Genomic DNA, 24,070 nt, shown 5'->3' with positions numbered 1-24,070 from the left:
AGTTACTAGAATTACGCTTCTGGCGCACACAGGGTGGCTTGCGCTACCACTGGCCACCCTGGGGAGTAAAGAAAGGGGGCCCAAGAGCATGGTGGAAGAGGCTGTGGGAGAATAATTTATTTTCAAGCTTGGTGCGTGCCAATCAGGTTGGACAACGCAGCTCGGCAAGCTGCTGTGGCACGGCTGAGGCATCCATAAAGTGCTCAACGGAGCTGTCCTCCAGTGAACTGAACAGTCATATCTGAAGTAATCGTTGCACTCCACTTGCGAGGGGACTATCGGGCTGCATTCAAACAAATTACTCGTCCTGCTCTTGCACGATGGCCTCACGAAGCGCCAAGCCCGCAAAGAGATGCATGATAAGTTTAATTATGGCCATCACAGAACAAAAACAAAAATGATTAAATAACACCGAATTTTGCGAAACACAGTCTGCGTGAAGACACTAGCAACATGATTTACAGTATAATTTTTAATTTATGCTTAAGGACCAACGCCACATTAGTTGCACAAAGTGGAATTTAATTTACTAAACTTCCTTGTACCAAATGGTTCATTTTTAGTTTGATGCGTCGTGTCGAGCAAAAAGAGAAGGGGACACGTGAACGGCACGCGCCGTTCACGTGGTCGCCGTTCACGTGGTGTTCAGGATTTCACGGGAGGGAAGTGGACGTAGTTCCGGCCACCTGGGACCAGGCCAACGAGGACAAAGAAACACAGGCCAAGTGAACCCACCTGAAGAGGAAGCGAAGCCCCAGGAAGAAGACAAAGAACAACTTCCCAGAAGCAAGCTCAAGTTCCTCAGATGGAGGGCCCCTAACAAAGCGCGCCTGTCTTAATCACCCTCCACGCCTAGCTAGTTCCAGCGAAAACGAGTCTGACAGCGACGAGGAGAAAGGAATGCCATCCCTCTGGGAGTTCTGTGGGGGCAAGGCATGTGACTGAGTTTGTTTCAGACAATAGTTATGACTCATCTCCAGACTACCCTCTCACCTCGCCTGTGGTGGACTTGGAGGAGAACCCTTCTGTAGTCGGACTAACCAACCCCCCTCCCGATCCCCCTCCCCCACCACCACGACTTTTTTTCTTGTACTAGGCACGCTGAACTGTCGCGCCCTCACGAGGGCAGCTAAGCAAGGGGAAGTCGACATGTCATTCGGTACGAAATCGTACTGGAGCTTTGGGACAAGGGGAAGGGGGGGGGGGGGGGGGGGGGCTCTTGTTTTCCTTCGCGAACTCGGAGTGAAGATGCTGCGCCATGACCGAGATATTGAAGGTCGCTTCATTTCCACGGATTTGAACAACGGCATGCGTGTGTTGAACATCTACGCACCTTTCGGCACGTAAAGCCCTGGTGGTTATAAATGAATATATACCAGGTGTTCCAGCTAAATGTAGCCAAGCTTTTAAAAAACACGGGATGCCTTAGCCATCTGAAACCAACTGAGGGTTCTTTAGAGTCGTGTGACCTAGCCTGGAACATTTTTTTCGTTTTTCAAAGTTAAGTAATTAGTTAATCTTAATAAGGTAACTTTAATTATTGACTTGATGAACAAAGTGTCAATGGAAAAGTTGCAGATCGCTTTGAAAAACCGCTGGCTGAAACATTTGCAGCAACGTACTATTTGCGTAAAATAGTTTTTTTAGCGGCCGTTAACCGTAATTCAGACAATAAAAAAAGCTTCCACATGACAACCGTGCCACTTCAACGTCCCAAGATGCACCTTAGAGAATAAAATTCTGTTTTTCTGAAGTCCTCACCTCGATGAGACTTTGGGTGCACTTTGGGGCAGAGATGCGAGCGAGGAACTGGTCACGTGTTAACTTTCTTTTAAGACCGATAAATGAAGCTACGCAAATCGTACCGTGATGGAAACAGCACTACTGGCGGTTTTTCGAGGCGATCTAAAACATTTCAACGGGAAAATGGCGCAAAAGACGTGGACAAAAGAGACAAACACGACAGGACTAGCGCCAACTTACAACTGAATTTTATTTCGCACCAAACCCGCCTTTATGTAGGCCAACACGCCCTAACATCCGTGTAATCACGCACAGGCAGTAGAAAAGATAACTGTAAGATATCTAGCACATGAAGCGCAATAGCAACCACGTAACATACTATCATGACTAAAAAAAACCAACAAAAAAAACCCAACAAAAGTATAGCAAACAACACTAAAACGGTCATGACCAAGCAACTCTTCAACACCAAAAACGATACACACTCATCAGTGATACCAGATGACCAACAAAGAAGCGTGGAAAAAAGGTGAAGAATGAAGCGTTAAGACCAAAGCAGTGTCAAAGGTAAAAAAAGGTTGAAATGGATGAAGAGTGCAAACCACAAGCCTGGTTTACCGCTACGCACCATCGTTTCGGAAAGGGGGACGTGGCAACGTCTTGTCAGTAGCTACCTTCAAACCCACCTTGGACGCCTGGTAGGCAAGGACCCGTTTCTTGTGCGCAGTTCGTGCGAGGTGCAAAACCACCTGGAGTCTTTGCCCCCCAAGCACTACACAGGGTTTTCCATCGACATTGAAGAGCTGTTTTATTCCGTTCCCCATCAAGGACTTTTAAAGGCTGTCAGGGAAAACATCCAGTCCACCGGCGAAGTCCCTTTTCAAAATGCAGCAGGAGTAAGCGTTGACAATTTCATTTCTTTGTTAGAATTTTACCTAAGTTCGACTGCTCTTTTGTTTGATGGAAAATTCTTTGTTCAGAAGAAGGGAATATGCATTGGCTCGTCTGTAGCTCCCACCCTTTGTGATATTTTTCTCTCCATTGTAGGAGCTGACATAAGATGCCACCTTGTTGATCCGCACGTAGTCTCTGTACATAGGTATGTTGACGATTTCTTAGTTATCCTTAAAGACACTTCTGAGCATGAGCTAGACGCTGCGGTCGCAAGGACTATGTCCGTGTTTTCAGAACACAGCCAAGGCCTCAGTTTTACTAAGGAGGTCCCGACAAATGGCGAACTCCAGTTCTTGGACCTTAGGGTACGGTTTTGCAAAGATGGCTTGTGTTGGATGTATAATCCGCGTTCAAAGAAAGGTTTGCTCCCCTTTGACAGTGCTCATTCGAAGCTTGTGAAGCGGGCAATTGTTTCGAACTCCTTGCAAGCGTCTTTGAACAAATCATGCCCCCATATGGTCTCGTCCAGTTTCAGTGCTCAAGTTCAGCGGTTAAAAGTAGCAGGATACCCCTCTTGTATGGTTACTTCCGTGTGTGAAGCCATACTGCAGAAGATGAAGCAAGGTCCTAAAAGCAAAGATCCGGTTTCACGCAACCGTGTGGCAGTACTACCGTATATATATCCACAAGGTTTCACACAACCTTAAAAAAGTAGCAGGCAGACATAATGTTCAGGTCGCATTCTCAGCCCCCTGCAAACTTTCTAAGCTTTGCGCAATGACTAAAGGAAAAAACAACCGGCTTGTACTGTGAAACATCAAAACAAGTTCACACGGTGCAGGACGCGGGTTGTTTACCAGATTCCCTTAAGTTGCGGGCTCAGCTACATTGGCCAAACTGGTCGATGTTTTAATGAGCGAGCCAGCGAGCACTGCCGGAATCTGCGGAATAACGAAGGAAGCTTTCTAGTGGATCATTGCAAAGCCTGCAGGGGTTGCCGTCCGGAGTTCGAGAAAACTATTTTTTTGAGGAGTGGGAAGGACAGATTTGAGAGAGAGGTGGTCGAAGCCTTTTACATCAGGAAAGAAGGGAGCAGATGCGTCAGCAAGCCATCCATTACGCTTAGCAACGAGGAGTACACTTTTCTAGAAAGTTTTCTGTAGGCTCTTCGTTTTGTTTTGTTGTGCACGCTCTTTCCTTTGGCATTGGTTGCAATTTCTGACGATTTTTTTGACGATGTGCGGTTTTTGCGCGGTTTTTGTTCTCGTTTTTTACACCTTTGACGCTGACCTTGGTCTGAGCTCCGCATTCATCCTTTTTCATGTTTCTTGTTGGTCATCGGTTATCATTCATATGGCTGCTGGTTGTTCGTTTCCAATTTTTTTCTCGTTTTTATACCTTTGACGCCGACTTTGGTCACAGCTTCGCGTCCATCTTTTTTCTGGTTGGTCATCGGTTATCATTCATGTGGCTGCTGGTTTTTGGTTTCCAATTTTTAAGGTTTGCACTCTTCATCCATTTCAACCTTTTTTTACCTTTGACACTGCTTTGGTCTTAACGCTTCATTCTTCACCTTTTTTCCACGCTTCTTTGTTGGTCATCTGGTATCACTGATGAGTGTGTATCGTTTTTGGTGTTGAAGAGTTGCTTGGTCATGACCGTTTTAGTGTTGTTTGCTATACTTTTGTTGGGTTTTTTTTGTTGGTTTTTTTTAGTCATGATAGTATGTTACGTGGTTGCTATTGCGCTTCATGTGCTAGATATCTTACAGTTATCTTTTCTACTGCCTGTGCGTGATTACACGGATGTTAGGGCGTGTTGGCCTACATAAAGGCGGGTTTGGTGCGAAATAAAATTCAGTTGTAAGTTGGCGCTGGTCCTGTCGTGTTTGTCTCTTTTGTCCACGTCTTTTGCGCCATTTTCCTGTTGAATCATGAACCAACTAGCCCAAACTAGAGTTCTTCTAAAACATTTCCATTGACACTTTTTTCCTAAAGTCTATAATTAAAAAGTTAGCTAATTAAGCTTAACTAATTTACTTTGATGAATGAAAAAACTACTCGAGACTAGGCCATGCGACTCTGAACAACCTTTAGTTGGTTTCCCTGGACTAGGACACCTCGTCTTTTTTAAAAGGTTGGTTACATTTAGCTGGGACACCCGGGAAATAGCACCTCGCCGCCGAACTGGGTCAAGTCATCACTGGAGTCCAGCAAGAGACGAGGAAGTCCAAGTGTCAGGTGCAAGACACCGCAGCCCATCTACTAAAACCGATCTAGGGCCCTGGGCTAATGCGGCTGTAGGCCCCCTCTCCCTCTACTTGCCCCCTCTTTCCTGCTCCCCGCTACACGACTAGAATATATGCCATGTTTCATTTTAATTCCAACAAGTAAAAAGAGCGAATGGGATTCCTGCAGAAGTAACGCAGTAGCATTAGGTTTACAGCGCAAAAAACACCAGGCGACTTTTAGAACGCCCGACACGTGTGCGTATGTGGTCGAGCGCCGAACGCCACGGAAGAGCCACGTGGGCCGACCGACAACTTGCGGGGCTGCAGTGCAGCGCGCCGCCTCCTCTCCTCTTGCAGTGACGCCGTACACAAGCCGACAGACGGGTTTTCCTTCGCAGCGCTGTTTTAATGCTAGCGCATCAAGGAAAAGCGGGCTGAGATGGGTGCTTCGGCAGCGACTAGGAAATAGAAACACTCGTTAATTAGTGCCCGAGAGGGTAATATTAAAAGTTATTAAAATTAATTTGATCACACGATGAACTTTTACTACTGCCCTCGTGGGGAAAATTTGAAAAGGAGAATTAAAGTCCCGGCTCAGTGGTTAGATGCTCGGCTGCTGAGCCGAGTACCCGGATTCAAACCCAGCCACACGGCGACCGTGTTTTGATGGAGGGAAAATGCAAAAAGGCGCCCGTGTGTTGTGCGATGTCAGAGCGCGTTAAAGATCCCCAGGTGGTCGAAATTATTTCTGAGCTCTACACTACGGCACCTATTTCTCTCTTTCATTCACACCTTCATTCTACGAAACCAATACTTAGAAAAAAGAACGAACAAAATAAATTGTCCCGGCCACGCCGGTCGCATTTCGCTGGAGGCGGAATGTTAGAGCCCCGTGTAATATGCGACATCAGTGCACTTTAAAGAACCCGAGGTGGTCGAAATTATCCGCGTCCTGTATAGCCGGAGTTGATTTGGGACATTAAAGCCCATAAATCTAAACATAAGCCCATAAACGAGTGTTTCGCTTTCCTAGTGGCCGCCGGAGCACGAAGTGAAACTGTGGGACCTCAAAGAAGCTAGCACATCCCGATTTGTTTTTCAGTTTGGTAAAGCTAAAGAAAAAATCCCGGTGTTATTACTATAAGGAGTGCGACAAAATTTAGGAGACGCGTGCTGTTGTAAACACCAGCACATCTGTTCACTGAGCGAATTCACTTAATCTGCATTCTGTTTTCTGAAAAAGCTAGGATTTGTTTGGATCACTAAATCTAATCCTGTGAGGAGACGCTTGATTGTACCCAAGCCTTCTTTATTAAAATTCAAGTATCAGACTGCAGTAATCGTTATACACGTTACACAATAAATATACAACTGATATATACAATACTTAAGGCAATACAAACACAATAAAGTTCACTAGAATACATATGAAAATTACCAACTCTAATTACAAAGCATATTTTAAAATACTTTCGTTGAAGGAAAGACAAGCAAAGATGACACCAAATAAATGTGGCACTATCAAAAACAACAACAATACAGCTCATTACAAGCAGGCTCAATATCACAAGAACAAACAAGAGACGCACAACGAAGATTTACATCTTTTGAATTACACTGCTCAGAGTTTCATTGTTAACATGGAGGGTGGGAGATGATACATGCAACAAAGTCGTTGGAACGTTTCATGTACTCCGCAAACAGTTCATTTTAAAATGGCATTTTTCGCGCCTTCGCTTTGGCGAAATCAGATATAGTCTGTTCGAAAGATAGATCGCGGAGAAGGTCACTCTCAATGGACATGATAGCAAGCGAGTTCAACTTATTGTCAAGGAGGCTCGAACGAAGGCGACTTTTTATCAGCGACAACTTAGAAAACGATCTCTCGGTCTCACAGTTTGTCATAGGTATGCTTAAGTATATTCTCAAAGCAATGGAAAGGTTCGGAAACACATCAGTAAGCTTTCTTTCTTGCAGCAACTTCATTATTCCCAGGGATCTCGTGTCTTTGCAGACAGAGTTGTGCAGAAAGTTCGCAAACTGAACGATTTCAGCGGGAAATGCTGGTTCCAAATCATTTTCGTAGGTTTTCACCAACCTCTCAGCCTGCTGTGCCAGAGAGCTAGGCCTCGCTCCCAACCTCTGTCAGCAATTTTATGAATCCGAACCTTTCGCAGAGCTCAGCGTAGGCAGCCTTTCGCGCGCGCAAAGCAGAGCCTGGCTATCCAGCACGACATTGAAGGTCTCCACGATAAATTTTTCTCTACCTCGTAGCACACTACCGCTTTTTTCGTCCGGGTGCTTACTCAAAATGATACGTTTGCCCTCATCCTGATAACATTTATTTGTACTTAGCGTGCGTGCTCTCTCCTCGAAGGTATCAAAGAGAGGTCGCAACGAATTAACAAAGCCTTCTAGAGAGCTCAGCAGTTCTACAGCAGTAGAAATGTCTAATCCTGGTTTCTGAACTGCTACGCTCGTTTTGTCAAAGCGGTCCAAGATTTCACTCCAGGAAATTGCCATGAATGCAGTCGCTAGTTTTGTCACCATCTTGAAGAGAGTGTGCGCTTCGTTCCGAGTGTCACCGTTTTCTTCTTCATTCTTTTAGATCGCTTCAAGGCAGCACAAGACTGCTTTGAAATTTTTCAAAATGGCCTTACGTGATTCAGCGTGCCTTGACCACCTGGTCTGAGAGAGACTTTTCAGAACAAGTTGCTCACAGTCACCACTTTCACCCATGCTGTTCAAAAGATGTTTCCATCGCTTAGGTGAGGCAGCAAAGAACACATACAGTCTCTGAGTTAGAGCAAAAAATTTGACAGCCTCAAGGCAACTGTCAACACTACACGCGCCAACTAAATTTAGTGAATGACCAGCACATGGGACGTAGACTGCCAATTCGTTCAGGTGTTTTATTTGAGCTTGCAGTCCTTTGTACTTTCCTGACATATTACTCGCGTTGTCGTATGCTTGGCCCCTACAATCACCAATTGAGATGCCATTGGCTGTCAAGAGGGTCATCACGGTGTCGAAAAGATGCAAGCCGGTATGCGATTCAGTTGGAACAAATCCAAGAAACCGTTCGTACACTTGCCCATTTAAGTAGTATCGTAAAACAACTGACAGTTGATCAACGTGTGTAAGGTCTGGAGTGGAATCAACAATTAAAGAGAAGTATTTTGCGCGTTTCACTTCGTCAACGAGACGATCTTTGACAGCCTTTGCCATATGCTCGATAAATTCGTCACAAATGGTTTTTGACAGGTACGATGGGTGATTTTTTCCCTTGTTCCCATAGCGTTTGATGTGCTCCTCTAGAAAGGGATCAAACTTGGCAATGACTTCAAGTACTCCCATGTAATTGCCATTTCTCGGTGAACCAAAAACTTCATCACTTCCCTTAAGGTGGCGGTTCACAAGCGTTTGCGGGACGGCAGGCTGGAAACGCTGATTGGTCAAAAAAATATGACGTCATACGCGTGACGTCATAGGTCACGTGATATTTAATGACGTCATGTCCGGTTGGGGACAGGCATGTTTTCCCTAGATTTTCCCCCGCCACCGCTCGTCAGCGGACGGGGCTGCTCGCGAGGAGCCGAGAGGCGAGGAGGCAGCGTGCACTGCAGCGTTGCCTCCTCGGCGTGTCCCCGTCATGTCTTTCGACCCGCCGCGGTGGCTCAGTGGCTATGGCGCTCGGCCGCTGATCCGAAAGACGCGGGTTCGATCCCGGTCGGGGTGGTCGAATTTCGATGGAGGCTAAATTCTAGAGGCCCGTGTACTGTGCGATGTCAGTGCACGTTAAAGAACCCCAGGTGGTCGAAATTTCCGAACCCCTTTCACTACGGCGTCCCTCATAGCCTGACTCGTTTTGCGACGTTAAAACCCCAATAAACCATAAACCCATGTTCTTCAGTGCGCGCGCGAGATTAAAAAGCGCACCTGTCGCGCTGCGCTGTCACACTGCATGCCTGCTTCCGTGCATTTCTTGCGGACTCCTTTCAGTCATACTTAGCTATACTTTGACCAAAAGGCTTCTTAAACAGTTATTTCAAGTTTTATTGCTATGTATAAAGAATATGTTTGTAGCAGGTGCGTGAGCCCGAACAAAAGAAAACTGTTTTTATTCCCCTTCAGTATTCCTGCTTATCGAGACTTAAGTATTTATATGTTGCAGTACATCTTTTTTCAGGCATCACAACTGATGTTTCGATGTGTTTGGTAATTGACTTCATTGTAGCTTCATACTTGCACCATTTAAACTCTGCACATAGCTCTTTTTTCACAAAAGGAAATGTGATTAGGTTTCTGAATAGAGCTGTGCACGGGCCGCAATTTCGAACCCGCGCCCGGCCCGGGACTTAACCTACCGACAGGAAGCCCGGCCCGACACTGAAGGACCCTGAGCACGCTCGTGCTCGGCCCGACCTGCAAAGCGGCGACGACACAAAAAGAGAATTTGAGGAAAATGAGTTTATTTCAATGACATTCAAATTTTGACCTCGCATTCCAGATCACAGTTTGGGATTATACACAAGACACAACGCATAAAGGTATAGATTTATCACTCTAAATATGCAAGTTGTTCATTGATGATGGCTTGATCGAAACAAGAGCGGCGCTCTTTCATTACGAATCCTGCGGCGCTGAAATGTTTCTCGCTGCTTGAATTGGTGGCCGCAACGGCTAATACTTCCATAGCAAGAGAAACGCTTGAAGTATGAAGGGGAATGACAGACGTGGTGTCGTAAGCCATGGATGGCGTGCCACAACAGGAAGACTTTTTGACTTGTTAGAGGATAAGCGAGCAAATAAGCGACAGGGCGGCGCTATACTGCGAATGCCGATGTGGCCGCGACGTCCCTGCTTGTACTATTCACGGGAAGGCACGGTGCTGTGTTCACTTTGCTGACAAGCGATTACGGCGAAACGCAGCACTGCGCCAGAATAGTACAAGCTGAGCCGTAGTGGAGGCGCCAGTGACATTCTTCTAATGCCTTTCATGTGGTGCCCCCCCCCCCCCCCCCTCCTTCGCTCTCGCCCGCGACTATTGTCCGTCTCCCCCGCCGGAACCTGCCGGGTAGGCGGACAAGAGAGAAGGCTGCCGGCTCTGCGGTGCGCTGCGAGTGGCGAGTGGAAGAATTTAACCTTTTCCCGATGTGCTGCTGCAGCGCTACTCCGTGACCCCGCGACCTCGCGTGCGCCGTACGCAGCCCTGCCTCCGCTTCCCAGAACCATCCTTTCTTCTTACAAGGCGCCCAAAACTGGTTGCTTTGCCCCAACGTTGGTACTTGCTAGAACGAAAAATGCGTTTCTAGCCCCAGCTAGCTTTTTTTTTTTTAGCGTTTGTACTATCCTCCCGTCCTTGTACATGCCCTCCTGGATGGTCTAGACACAAATCACTTCCTGCTGTGCATGCAAGACGCCCAGCGCACCACAGCCATATTCGCACTTCCACATATATGATACATGCTTTGCCCAACTTAGAGCCTTGGGCGTTTGGTTGTGAGTAACACCGTATGGCGCGTAATGCATTCCCATCAGGCAGAATTAAAATATGAGAAAATTCATCGCAAGATATATTTCCTTGTATTCTCCAAGTAAATTACTTCTATACTAACTCCTCCCTTCTGAAGTGACCAAAAGATAAAACAACTCAGCGTGTAAAAAAGGTGAATGCAAAAATACACTACTTTTGTGCAAAATTCACAGGAAGTGCACTTAAATTGCCACAAGTGCATGGCCAATTAAGGAAAAAAAAAACAAGGGCAAAGGACGGAGACGCACAACAGGAACACAGGACGACGCTGTGTTCTGTGTTCCTGTATTCTGTGTTCCGAGTTCTGTGTCCCCGTCTTTTGCGCTGGTTTTCTTTCTACAATCGTGAACCAATTAACTCGCCCAGCTCTCCACTCTACTGGACCAATAAGGCATCAAGCTTCACAGTGCATTAGTGTTATATCTTACGCTACATATTTTCGAATTGTTTTTGCTCGGCATACACGTCTTTCATTTGCTTAGGAAGAAAGCAGCGCAGTCAAGAAAGTTACTCCCTCCTGCCAGCGAAAATTAAAAAAATGCGGGTTTTTCAGCGCCAGTATAAAATCTTTGCATGCTGACGGCATGTTGAAATTTTCGTTAATGCACCGTAATAATTATCTCATGAAGCCCCAGCTCTTGTGGCCCAGGACGAAGAGTACGATGATTTATGGCAATATTTGAGGTGCATTTATGAGCCAAGTTCTTATTGCTCTAACGTTCTCCTAAGCAAATAAAACTGAAAATTGTGATAATTTTGATAATGCTTTATGGAGCTAACACTACCAGGACGTGGTAAATAAACAAAATATAAATTCTTTGATAAAGGCCTGTACGCTGCACTTGTGCTGCTCATTTATTTCATGCTGTCCATTTTCTCAGTGCAGTGTCTTCTTTGATATGCATATTTCTGGCTCATTACATACTTTGCTTCGGTTCACAATTCTTCTTTTAGCTATATTTCATCCACTTTCCTGCCATAATCTCTATTCAAACGTAATTTGTGTAATTTTGCTTTGTCCGGGCTCCTGCAATGTTCTAGTATATATGAATGATGTGAAGACCTGTTTCAAGCTGTTGCACTATAATTCAGTCTAACCTCCTCGATCACGATCACCTAAGCCTTTCCTTATCTGTTGCCATACTTTTTTATGGAAACACTTAAAAACAAAGCACCATGATCTATTTCAGTATTGTTTTATTTGCCGATCTAATTTTTTCGAAGATAACATGGGATACCAACTCCCCTTTAATGTCCCCGTTCTCGTCTCGAAGTCGCGAATTTTTAGATGTGCGCTCAGTATTCTTGTTAGTGCATTTGTGCTCACAAGGGACTATAACAGCCAACGCGGCTAATACGCTAGATTTAATCCTGACAAATCGATCTGACATAGTCTCACCTATTACATACCTGCCAGGCATCAGCGACCACTTGCTAATGCACTATGACATTAATCTAGCCACTCCGAACACTAACAAAAAGAAAAAAATAATAATACGAGACTACAATGGAGCAAATTTTCAGGCGATAAATAATGAACTATTTTTTTTTATCGATGCTTTCCCATAGCTTTGGTGTCCGCAGCATTCAAACCAACTGGAGCATGTTCACAGCTATAATCACCCAACTCACAGAACAATACACTCCTGAACGCACTGCTACCACCCACTCAATAGCTCCCTAGTGTAATAATCACATTAAACGTTTATCTAACAAAAAGAAAGCCTCTACCGCATCGCAAAGTTCTCGCCAACTAGTGAGCGATCGGACTTCGTATTCAGCGGCTTCCAACATGTATGTTCAGGCGCTCAAAAGCGCTAAAAGCACTTCCACTCACATGTAACCACCAATGTCAAAAATTCTGGCGGGTCATTAATCCTTCCACCGACGATAGTTTTGCGTTATCTGACCCGTTAGGCGACCTCATCCCTTCCGACGTTCGCGTCACGATTCTTAACCGCGTAATCACTGACAACTTTGCACCCATATCTGATGTATACATATGCCTACAACTCACCACTTCAACTATGTTTTCATGCCACCTATAACTGTTGCTCCTACTGGTGTGAATAAGCTTATTGATGGACTCAGTGTTCATTCCGCTCCGGGTTATGACTGCGTTACTTAAAAAGCACTGCAGCTTATTCGCCCATTATACTAACCAAACTTTTCCAGCATTGACCAGTCAACGCTGCTACTGAGTGGAAGATCGGAAAGGTGGTTACAGTCTACAAATCCGGCAGCAAAGCATCCCCTATTAATTATCGTCCCATATCCCTTACCAATACTTGACCCAAAATGCTCAAACATATAATATTCACCAACCTTGTTAACTTCCTTTCATTGAACAACTTTTTATGTCAGCGCAACATTGTTTTCGAAAACTTTACTCTTGCGAAACACAGTTAATATAGTTTACACATGCATTGCACTGTATTCTAGACCTATCATCACTAACTGGCTGTATATTTCTGAATTTTTCAAAGGATTTCGACGATGTATGTCACAACCTTTTGGCTCACAAACTAAAACATCTTAATATTGACTGTAACTTATTGAAATGGATTGAATGTCTACTTAATCGCTCACAATTAGTTATTGCTTACGGTTATAACACCTGTTTTACAGAGGTGTCTTCCGGAGTTCCACAAGGTTCAGTTCTTGGACCCTAGCTACTGTTCCTGATCTAACATTAATGATCCCCGCTCTCTTATGGATTCTCATATTCACCTATTCGCTGATGTTTGCGTCATTTTTAGAGAAATAACCAACACTAACAACCTTACATTACTTCAGTCAGTGGCGGTCACAGAGAGTGGTTTTAGGGGGAGCGGACAGACTGCTGTATATAAAAAAAGAAAAAATAGAAACAACGATTTTTCATTTTATTTGCACAAAATTTTTTTTGCGCTTTGTTATTGAAAAATAAATGGCGAAAGGTATAGACGTTATACCATTACTCAATCTTTGAATGTTAACGTTTACGCGAGCAATATTCATTTCGATACCAGGGGAAACGAATCGACGTCTGAGATAATTGCCACGACATGTCCACTAAGGTCAAAGCACCTGCCCGGACATTTCACCAGTGGGGTTAGCGGCCTTCATTTATCAGTTCTGGGAAGTGGCTTAATTTTTTCTGCCCTCAGTCCCCAAGGCGGCTGGTCGGCGCTCCTTGTCAAGCCAGAAAGGGATGGTCCCCTCGCTTGCGTCGCTGTGTCCCTGGTGGGATAAAGACATGAATGGGTGGCTCCCCCCCCCCCTCCCGCCGACGAGGTTGTTGGCCACCGCAACCGCAGGTAAATGGCACCGCCGTCGCCGCCGCGCCGGCGGCATGGCAAGACAACGGTGGCGGGAACTTGATTACTTTTGTATTTTGTAAATAGTGTACAAAGCTCTCCCCTGTCCTTTCTTGCTGTCGCTCCCCTCTATACTTCTCCTTACTATCCTCTCCCTTTCCCTGTCGTTTCCGCCGGCTGCAGCTCGGGTGCTTAAGATATTAGATAGCAATTGCCGCAGCCGGCAACACTCTTTTGCTTCCTTTTTTTTTTAAATAAACCACTACCACCAAGGCAGGAACACGATACCTATCAACGTGTAGAACGTGGAATTGTGTGAAATAAGACAGCCGCTAACAAGGTGAACGTACAAAGCAGGGGACTACTTGACGAGACCGCCACTGACTTCAGTGCGAAGAATGGTGAATGCAGCTATATATGAACAAATGCAAAGTCATGCGTGTATCTAGAAAAACTTCCGTCCCACCTCACTACTACATCGATAACATTTCGTTGGAATCAGCCTCATCATATAAGTGCATCGGCGTCCACATTACTTATTATCTTAACTGGTCTCTTCATACCGAGAACATAATTGAAAATGCTAATCGCATGCTTTGCTACTTACGTCGCAACTTCTTTAACGTTCCTTCCAATTTGAAACTACTGCTTTATCAAACACTAATACGATAAAAACTCGAGCATGCAACACGTGTATGGCACCCTGCTCATGACAACTTCATTAATGATCTTGAGCTGGTGCAAAATAACTCTGTGCGTTTAATCCTTGTTAACTGCAACCGCACAGCTATGAAGTCTAATATCTGCCTCCCATAACTGACATCGCGTAGAAAAGTGTTTCGTATCACCCTGTTCCACAAGCTGTACCATCATCCCGCTCTTCGTGATCACCTCATCCCCCGTACAATTTCTGTATCCCGCCGCATTGATCATGATCACAAAGTTGGAAGTATGTCATGCAACAGAAAATGCTGCTCGCAGTCATTCCTGCCGCGAACCTCATGCGACTGGAACCACCTTACCGCAGAAGTTGCCGGCACTGAAAATTACGAGCAGTTCCGCGTAGCACTAGCTAACATTGTATATTCAGGCGCTGTTTAATGTTCATGTAATCAACTGTATTTTTCTCTCAGTTTTAGTATATTTACCATTCCCCCTGTGTAATGCCACTAGCCCGTTGTGCTCTAAGCGGTGCGGGCCGGGCTCTATTATTTTACTTTCCTTTTAGACTAGCCCACCCTAACATCTGTGTAATGCCACTGGCCTTGAGGGGTAAATAAATAAATAAACAAACAGAGTAATATGCAAGCCTCTCACACAACATTCACTAATATTTCTTTCTTTCTGTAATAACAATTTGTAGACAGCCTAAAGGCTCATATTTCACTGACGTGAAGGTTCATTTTTCAGTCACAGTTCCATACTGTAGAGCGCAGGATAGCGCTTGTGCTGCATAGTTATTCTTCTGTGTGTGTCATTGTAGGCGCTATTGTTTGTTTTCTCAAGTACTATGCACCGTGTATCCCAAACTGAAGTTCTTCTAAATCTTCTTTGATATTAGCAGTTGCAAATTCAAGCCTTCTGCAGGATTTGAAGGAGGCCCAAGGAGACGAGGACTAATTTTATGCATATGCAAATGTAAACAGCTAATCTATCTGTACTATTGTAACTTGCATTCTCTTTTTTGCTTTATGTGCTGTTCTTATATTTCGTGCCATAATGCTGAATGTCGTGATTTTTGTATGTATTATAGTGTAAATTGATACTGTATGTCTGCTGTCAAAGTGTTTTCTTTTTCTTTACTGCAATGCGCGATTGTAATGTTTATCTCTTATATTGTTTGGTGTACTTTCCATGTTCTTTTAAAGTACCAACTTGTTTTTCCTACGTTCAAATCTGTCATCTAATGGTCCCCTGGGCCTTGTCAAGCTGTGTGCACAGCTTTTAGCCCAGGGTGACCAGCCAGATTTTTCTGGTAAATAAAGTGCATTGACTGATTTATTAATTCATTGATATGCAACTTACAAATGATTGGAAATGAGGGGAACATGTGCACAGGGCGGAAAGCGCGTGGTCTGCCAGGAAACACTGAGGTGGCCCCGAGAAGGGCCTTTAGTAAGGACGACATCCGTTTTGTGCCTCTTCACTAAGCAGCGACGACACGGCGTGCGCAGTCCTCGTTTTGCACGAGCTGTCGAAGCAATCCTTGGTAAAAAAAAACACGAGGGAACAAAGTCGCGCTGTGTATGCAGATGCGATCGCCTCGTGGTTCCATTCACGGCGAACAACCATCCGGCAAGCCTGGCTCTTTCGACGGATTCAGGAAACGACTGAAAAGAACAAAAGTAAGGAGCGAAGAAAGGTGCACTGCTTACAGGTTAGAACACAAAAACAAAGCTAGGCGCTGCACTCGGTTAACCCATTCAACGAGGCGTGGCGTGAGCTTTAAATCCGATTTCGACAAGGCGTGAGAAGTCGCTAAAGAAGCAAAGGCACACTGCACTGAATGAATGATATAGATAGACTAAGCGCAAGTCATAACTTCTCTAAAGCCACACTGCACTCGTTTAACCCTGCAACGAGGCCTAGCGCGGGTTCTGATGTCTGGCGCCGATTTCGACAAAGAGAGGGAACACGGCCGCGAGATTGATGCCCGCAATCTTCCAGGAAGCAATGAAGCGGCCCTGAAAAGGGCCGTTTGGAGCAGCTCTTCAACGTCAACCTACAGCGGCGTGGCGGCGAGCAGTAGGCCCAGCGTCCGCGGCGAACAATGACATCGGCTTCCGAGAAGCATATCCAGGGAACGACGCTGCAAAAAAAAAAAAAAAGTTTCGTTACAAGCACCGCAATTTGGTGAGTCCTCAATGCACGAGAAAACTTGCGACAATGTAGTTCAGTCCTTACCTCAGGGTTGAGAATGCGCACCCCCGACAAGCGCGTCAGCGTAGCTGTCAAACGGCGGTCCTCAAAGCGCGCCTGATGCGGATCCTTGTAGTGCCGCGGCAAAAACTTTAAATACGAGCACGACACTAGCCACGTGCTCCTGGGGAAACGGCGAAAGCCGCAAGCAAAAACTGCACAGAAATTTCAGCTGGCTGTCGCCGCCGAGCGCACCACGCACGAACGCCATAGCTGCACACGCCTCGAAACGAGCGCGCCGAGGATCACGAAACGAATGCGGCATGCCCGCTCACCACGCACGCGCGGCGCGGCGGGTGCACCTAGCGATTCCCCAGGCGCTCTAGGGAGAGGTCGAGAAAGGCGCGCTGACGCCACGTCCGGTTGAGAACGAGGGCAAAGTCAAAAAACGTCACGGAGAAGCGCATCCCATCGACCAATCAGCGTTTCCAGCCTGCCGTCCCGCAAACGCTTCTGGCGGTTCCACTGCCGCCATCTTGCGAGTAGTTCATATTCTGCCACCAGGCTACGACACTGATCCATCACTGAGAAAGTGTCTACCCGTCTTGCCCCCAGCGAACCGAGACTGGTTTTGGTTGAGATGTTGAGATACGTGTCCGGTCCTTTCTTGACCCGTGCACCTGTGCTGCGTGAGGGTTCTTTTGTTGCTGCGCCTGCCTTCAGAGGATTACAAACGAACCATGGCAAGCCCGGCTGCTAGTCCTCGTCGTGCGTGGGGGGAGGTGTTGGCTGGGGTGGTTCCGCATGCTTCTTTCTCTGCCTGTCCCTTGCCAAAGCCAAAGAGAGTGGGGCGAGCCGGGGCAAAGAGGGTACCGTCTTTGTCCAAACGGCGTCAGAGGTGAGGTGATCCTTGTTCGGGATAAGGATGCCAGCACGGGAACAGAGGACCGTTTCCTTCTCTCTCTTGTTTAGCCTTGGCTAAATAGCCGCAGAAAGCTGTACCGTCGATGTTACTATCTGGAGGGCCTCCTTTGAGGGAATGAGCCGTTTCGTTCTTGAGTTTTACGCGACTACAGACTTTCCTGTTTTCAATGTCGTGACATATATTAGTGGGAGCAAAGAAAAAGAAAAAAATAATGCTGCCCAGCCCGCATCGCAAAAGGCACAACGTCGACACAGTGGAAACTTGGGAGAGTTAGTGATAACTGTCGACATAATTGCACAGAGCAAATTAGTAAGTAAGCGAAAAGAGGAAGCGGACGCCAAAAATAAGGAAGGTGTGAAATAAAGAAAATTAATTATGTTTATGTCCCATGTATATATTTCTAGCGTTTTTTTTTTCAATGAACCTTATAGTTGAAATCGGTGCCTTTCTTGTGTCCTTCCTTCTGCCCCCGTCTTTTGCGCGTTCAATCACTTCGTCACTGTTGATGCATAGTAATATTAGTAGTAGTCGGAACACTCCTGGTCTAGAGTGTAACCTGCTAACTATAGCGCTGAAAAAAAATATATTTTTTTATCAAATGATATTGCATCTATGATAAGAAAACTATAACAAAGACAGCTATACAATTTAGTCAACGCTCAGCGTATGCCTGTCCAACCTTATAAACTATGGTTGGTAAAGAAAAAGGCAGAGAGAAGTGGGCAATTGTCAATTTCTGTTTACCCTTGAGATGAATCGACATTGCGCAAGAGACGTGAAATTGCTATTGAGAGGGTTAGCACCGCAGGGTGTCGGAATGTGTTTACCTCAGAAGCAAATATTCGTCGTACATGCGGCGGCACCTTGCAACCAATTCCGATCAACTTCGACGGAATTTTGCCAAGGCTCACAAAAATGCAGTATACAGATGCATACCATTCACGAGGCGGACTCGAGACTTTTTTATAGACATTGTACGAAGAAGAACGGGGGGGGGGGGGGGGGGGGGGGGGGCGAGGTGTGCAGGAATGCTGCCAAAAAAAAGGGGTCGGCTACAAAGCGATAGTTCTGTAGGCACTTAGGGCGACCCCCTCCCCTCTCTCGTTTGGACCCTCAACTGCGTGCTCTTATTCATTTTAGACGTACGTCTTTCTTGTATCCAGTTTGCATCATTAGGTTGCTTATTCCCTCCAGAATTTTCCATCGCGTTAAATGTATATCTTTCTAACCTTGCGTCGATTTGCCTCGATTTGGTTGGGTCAAAGATTGAAAAAGTGCGCCCGCGTATGTGTGTGTGTATGCGTGCGTGTCCACGCGCGCGTACCTGGAAACTGTAGGAACAGCTGCTATTTTCACACCGTCTATTGTCAGGAAACTATAGCCTCGTTTACATGAACCCGACTTCGGCGGGTCGAGCCAGGAGATCGAGTTGAGCAAGGTCAGCCCAACTTGACTGCATGTTTACAAGAACTCGATTTTAGCGAGTCGCGACCGGTTCAACAGCAGCGGCACCAAGCGTCGAACGGCGCAGCGGGAAAGGGCAGTGGCAGCCGGGAAGATTGCGGCATGCACAGCTGCCTCGCAGGCGCTACGGCGCAAGCGAATAACAGGTTCGCATTTATCACCCCTCCTTCCACTAACCCGACTCAGACCGGTTTACGTGCTATCTGCTGTTGGGGTCGAGTGAGTCAACCCACCACCTGCAGCGGAGTTGACTGGACTCGCTCCCTCGACTCCCGGACCCGACTCGTTTACATGAACCCAGTAACCGGTTTTCAGCTCAAATCCTCCACTCAACCTGTCATGTAAACACCGCTTATAACGTGCTTGTAATCATTTTCCGAGAATTCCTTTTCCTGCGGCGCTAGTCTACCCCGCCTGCAGGAGGGGCGCGCAGCAAGGGGAGGGGGCGGTCCTTTGTGCCATTTCCCGAAAAGGGGACTTCTCAGCACTATAGTCGGTTACAACAAAAGAACGAAGCGGCACACGCAACTCAGACGGAGCTCTCCAGCCAATCACGTCGATTTGTGTGGCTGTGCATGCAGCCAAGTCTGCGAAAGAGAACGAAGGAGTCGGCGCTTTGTCCCCGTGTCGCCGACGGTGGATGTCCTTTGTTCGGGATAAGGCTAAAAGAATAATAACGCAAAAAGAAAGGAAGAGATTTTGCTGCCCCGGCATCCGCCATCGTCTCTAGGAGCACCTGAGCAGGAGCAGGGGAAAAGACAGGGAGAAAGGCGAAGGTACTAGTAGGTGTGGTGCCCCCGTTAATTGTCTCAGCTGCACTGGCCACTAAAGGGGGAGGGGGGGGGAGAGGGCTGGGCTGCTCACCTTTCGCATAGATCCGCGCGAGAGCGTCTTTTTCGCAAGAGCGCTGAATGCTACAGGTGGGGTCATATTCGGCAACAGACGGTCGTGGCAGCTTCAGTCTCCACTGCTGTCGCGGCGCACCTGTGGTGACCGAACAGAAAACTGTTCGGTCGACGCGCTTGGCTGGGCGGTCTCCTTTGATGGGCATGTGCTGCTTCGTTCTTGAGTTGTACCCGACTTATATACCACATGGATTCATTTCAGCGGTGGAACATGGCGCCCTCTGAACCACGGCATTCGTTTGAAAGAAGTGCGAGTCTAGTTCAGGAAAACTGCACCTGCTCCATGGTTAGTGCTGAAATAGTGCAGCTGCAGCCGCCATGGAAGCAGATGATGGTTTGCGGGTTGTGATAAACGGCGGAGACTCAAGTAACTTTCACTCGTCGACAAGCTAGAACGCTGCTCGAGTTCTCCAAAGAAACGGATCGAGGCTGGTTCATGGCAACATGTTATTGTGATGTGCGGTTTGCACATTTCTTCATGAGATACGAGAGGTTGGCTGCCGCTGATGTAGGCTGTAAACAGCTGGCTCCAATTCATTGGCATCGCAAAGGCTAGCGACGACCAGGCCTGCACTCGACCATCCGTTTTGGAAGCAGACAGTGCCAAACTGCGCTCAAAGTGCCGGAACTAGCGGTACACACCCGCCGCACCGCCGCTGCCGCAGAACTTTGCCGAACTGGTGCATTGAGTGCAGGCGAATCGAGCGCTCTCCAACTTCCCCTCCACAGCGCTAGCCGGAACAGCGAACAACCGGCAGCACGAAGCGAAAGCCTGTCTCTTCCCTTTCCTGTCGCTTTAGCAATGCCAAAGCTGTCCTCGAAAAATAATACGACGCCCAGAATGCGTTTCGTAGCGTCAGGTGAAAAAAATTGGCAGTGGCTTAGCTCTGCTATGCCTGGATATACGTAGAGTAAAGTGATCCGGTGTTTCGGCCGCACGTTTCGCCTTGGCTGCTCGACGGCAAACTGCCAGGCGACAACCTCGGGATCGGAAGAATTTACATTTTCCAGTCTTCTGAGCCGTTTGGCAGCGGCTCGACTCTCCTTAGCTTACCAGAGCTTACATGTTGAGCGCGACCGTCATTTCTCCGCGCACCCTCCTCGCGCATGCGCAGTAGCGCGCGGCGCAACTGTCGTAAACACGAGGTCACGCGTCGGAGAGGAGCGCACGCCGGCGGCGCCGACAGCGAGGAGCTCGCACCGGCGGACCTGCGCCTCTCGTGACGTCACGCGGTTCTCGCGCTGCGCATAACAGGCGGCGCACACTCGCGCAAAACTCGGCTCTGACCCGCGTAGTGTGGCTTTACTAGCTTTACGCTACAAAACAATCCAGCAAAGCAATATGGCGGAAATCTGCTTGGAAGTTCGACACACACTACATAGGGCAAAATCGAGGGAAACGTGCGAACATCGTAGAGGTATCGTTCCCTCTCGTGAACACCTCCTGATTGTAAATGTTTAGCAGCGCCACACTCGTTATTTTTTTGAACTGTGATTATTTAGTACACGTGCATGTGTGTAGATGGCGCTACTTACTACATTTATCTACATTTATCGCATGTCGCTGCGTTATTGCTATTATTGTTTGTATTCTGCGGACTTTGTTCTTGGCAATTGTTACAAGTTGATTAAAGGAATGAGAGACCGACATTTTAAGAGTATATTTGCCAGAAAAAAAAGAAGCCGCTGAACGTTTCAAGAGCTTGTGTCCTTCATGAGGAGAACAAAAAAGGTAGCTAAAATCAACTAGACATTGCGCATTCCCCAAAAGCCGTAGAGTAAAGGCGATGCTTAGCCGCGTAGAGCGAAGTATTAAGTTTCTTCACGCAAAATCTCAAAACTGCCACGCGCTGGTTACCTGAACAATTTTGCATTTCGTTTTTAACTATTTCGAAAAAACGCTAATTTTGATCAGGAATAACTTTTAAACTAAACAAGGCAGACGGATGAAATTTTCAGAATGGAAGGGCGATTAGACGATCTCAAACTGTACAAAAAGGCGCCGCAATGCAATGCATATCCCAAAAGTTATTGCAGATTACATTGTTCTGTTTTCTATGCTTTTCAAACATGTGTGGCTAATAAACTAATCTATACACGTACTTCTAAATGCTTAAATATGTTGATTAGCATCCGATCTCAAAGTATCTCGAAAGATATTTCTCTAGGTGCAAGAGGTTTTTCACAATTTTGCATTTCCTGAGACAAGTTGAGCTCAACTGCCAGTTTTCATCTTTGCGTTTTCTTTTACAGTTGAAACAAATTTGCAGCTACCGTTAAACAAAATGCATCTTTTGAAAGCAGAGAAAAGTAGCTTTTCGGAGATATCTGAACCATATTTATGAAGCGAACGAGCGAGGTACAGTCGACGTACAAATATCACCAAAAATGGTTCCCGCTCACCGTCAGAGTGGGACCGCCACCTTAAACGCTAGGCTGCGCTCAGCTAGAAGCTTAACTACAACGACTACGCGCTTCAACACCTCTGTTCAGTAAGCGGTCTCAGTGACAAGATGCTTAACCAGCTCCTTGTCAATTGTGCTGTTCGAGTTAGACCGGGCGAGCCATGCTGTCACACAGTTCCGGTGCTCGACGCTATTTTCATGAGCGCAAACCTTTTCTTCTGCTTTTTTCCAATCAGAAAAGCCATGAGTGGTGAAAGTACTCTGGTTGCTTCGAATTGAAAATAGTTTGCACATGAAGCAGTAAACGGAACCTTTGGACTCTGAATACATCAACCAGTGTAGCTCGTAAGCTTCCCCATTTATAGCCTTTCGCACGAAAAGATGAGGTGATATATAACTCTTCTGAGTTGTGTATTGTCTTTCGGAAGACGGAAAAGTTTCTGCGCGATTTTGAAAATACACTGGTCCTTTCTCAAGGCTCCGAAAGCTATCAGTAATGACGTCCGGCCACTTAGAAGGGTCACTTTGGAGAACCCCACAACCTACCTCCTGCTGCGGGGAGGTCTGTACTTCTTTGTTGTCGCAGCGAGAAGCCGTCTGACCAGTCCTCTCGAGGCACACTTTGTGGGTGGGAACACGATGACTCGAAGCCGCACTAGTAGGAAACAAGTGAGTCGGTTCTTGCAGTGTTGTTTGCTGGCGTTCGTCAGTAGGAGGCTCATCGGGGATGTTTGGCGCCTGTTGATCAGCAGAAGCAGAAATCGGGCCTGGCGGAAAGGACACCTGGAGCTCCGTGGCAGGGGCCGGGCCGAGTAGCAACGACGTTGCTAACTCAGGAACAGGACAGACCTCGGTTAGCCTCGGTTGCTCAGATATATGGACGAACGAGGTTGGCACCGTTTTCCCAGGATCCAGATAACCAAGATGAGTGAAATCTGGCTTGTTGCCAGGAAACCGTAGTGATGGAGCTGTAGCAAGTCCTTCAAAGAAGCACTGTCGGTACTATCGGGGTATTGGTACGGACTCTGGGTAGAGCAGTCATAATGCTCCGCAGAAGCTGCATTCAGAAGATACTTTGTCATCTTTGGCAGCCTCGATCTTCTCTTTCTAACTTCGCCTTTCGTTTAGACGCACCACTTTGATGCTTCCGACCGGGCATTTTAACATGAACGGATGGCGTCACAGCTGACAAAAAGTTGAGATAAAATGGAATTTGACAGGTGTACAAAGCACGAACGACGAACGCTGTACCTCCGGACTTGGCGTGGCAAGACGAACGCGACCTCCTGATATCAGTTCAGAAGCGTTTGGGGGTAGGTAGGCCGGAGACGCTGATTGGTCGATGGAATGCGCTTCTCCGTGACGTTTTTTGGTGTTGCCCTTGTTCTCAACCAGACGTGGCGTCACCGCGCCTCCCTCGGCCTGTCTCTGGAGAACCTAGGGAATCGCTAGGTGCGCTCGCCGTGCCGCAGGTGCGTGGCACGCGGGTATTCACCCCCCTCCCCTGGTCCCCAACAGTGATGCCACTAAATGGCCGACATCACCAGCATACGCCGGGAACAGTATCCCCTCCCCTGAATAATTCCTAGTACCAACCACCGGTCACCACCATTTGGTTCGAGAACCGAGGTTCACGAACCTCTGCATTTCCGGCTTGTGGCTTTCGCCGTTAGTGAGAACATGCACGTTCAGCTTTGGCGACCACAACGCTGCCAGCCTAGCCAAAATCTTATGCGGAAGTGCGAAAATGGCCATGGTGCTCTTGCATGCACAGCAGGAAGTGATTTGTGTGTAGACCATCGAGGAGGGA

At 46.9% G+C, this 24,070-nt stretch overlaps 1 protein-coding gene and 1 pseudogene across 1 annotated transcript in view; one reads left to right on the top strand and one right to left on the bottom strand.

Moving 5' to 3' along the window:
- The window catches only part of LOC149366666 (flap endonuclease GEN homolog 1-like), an 82,466-nt gene that overhangs the window by 23,603 nt on the left and 34,793 nt on the right, over positions 1-24,070 (top strand). The gene's annotated exons all lie outside the window — the stretch shown is intronic.
- Positions 840-23,419, bottom strand: LOC149366667 (uncharacterized; annotated as a pseudogene).

The sequence above is a fragment of the Amblyomma mixtum genome, chromosome 1 (assembly GCF_055824585.1).
Source record: "Amblyomma mixtum isolate Tamu chromosome 1, ASM5582458v1, whole genome shotgun sequence".
Taxonomy (NCBI): Eukaryota; Metazoa; Arthropoda; class Arachnida; order Ixodida; family Ixodidae; genus Amblyomma; species Amblyomma mixtum.
Note: the sequence above shows the minus strand (reverse complement) of the source record. Positions and strands in the feature narration are given on the sequence as shown.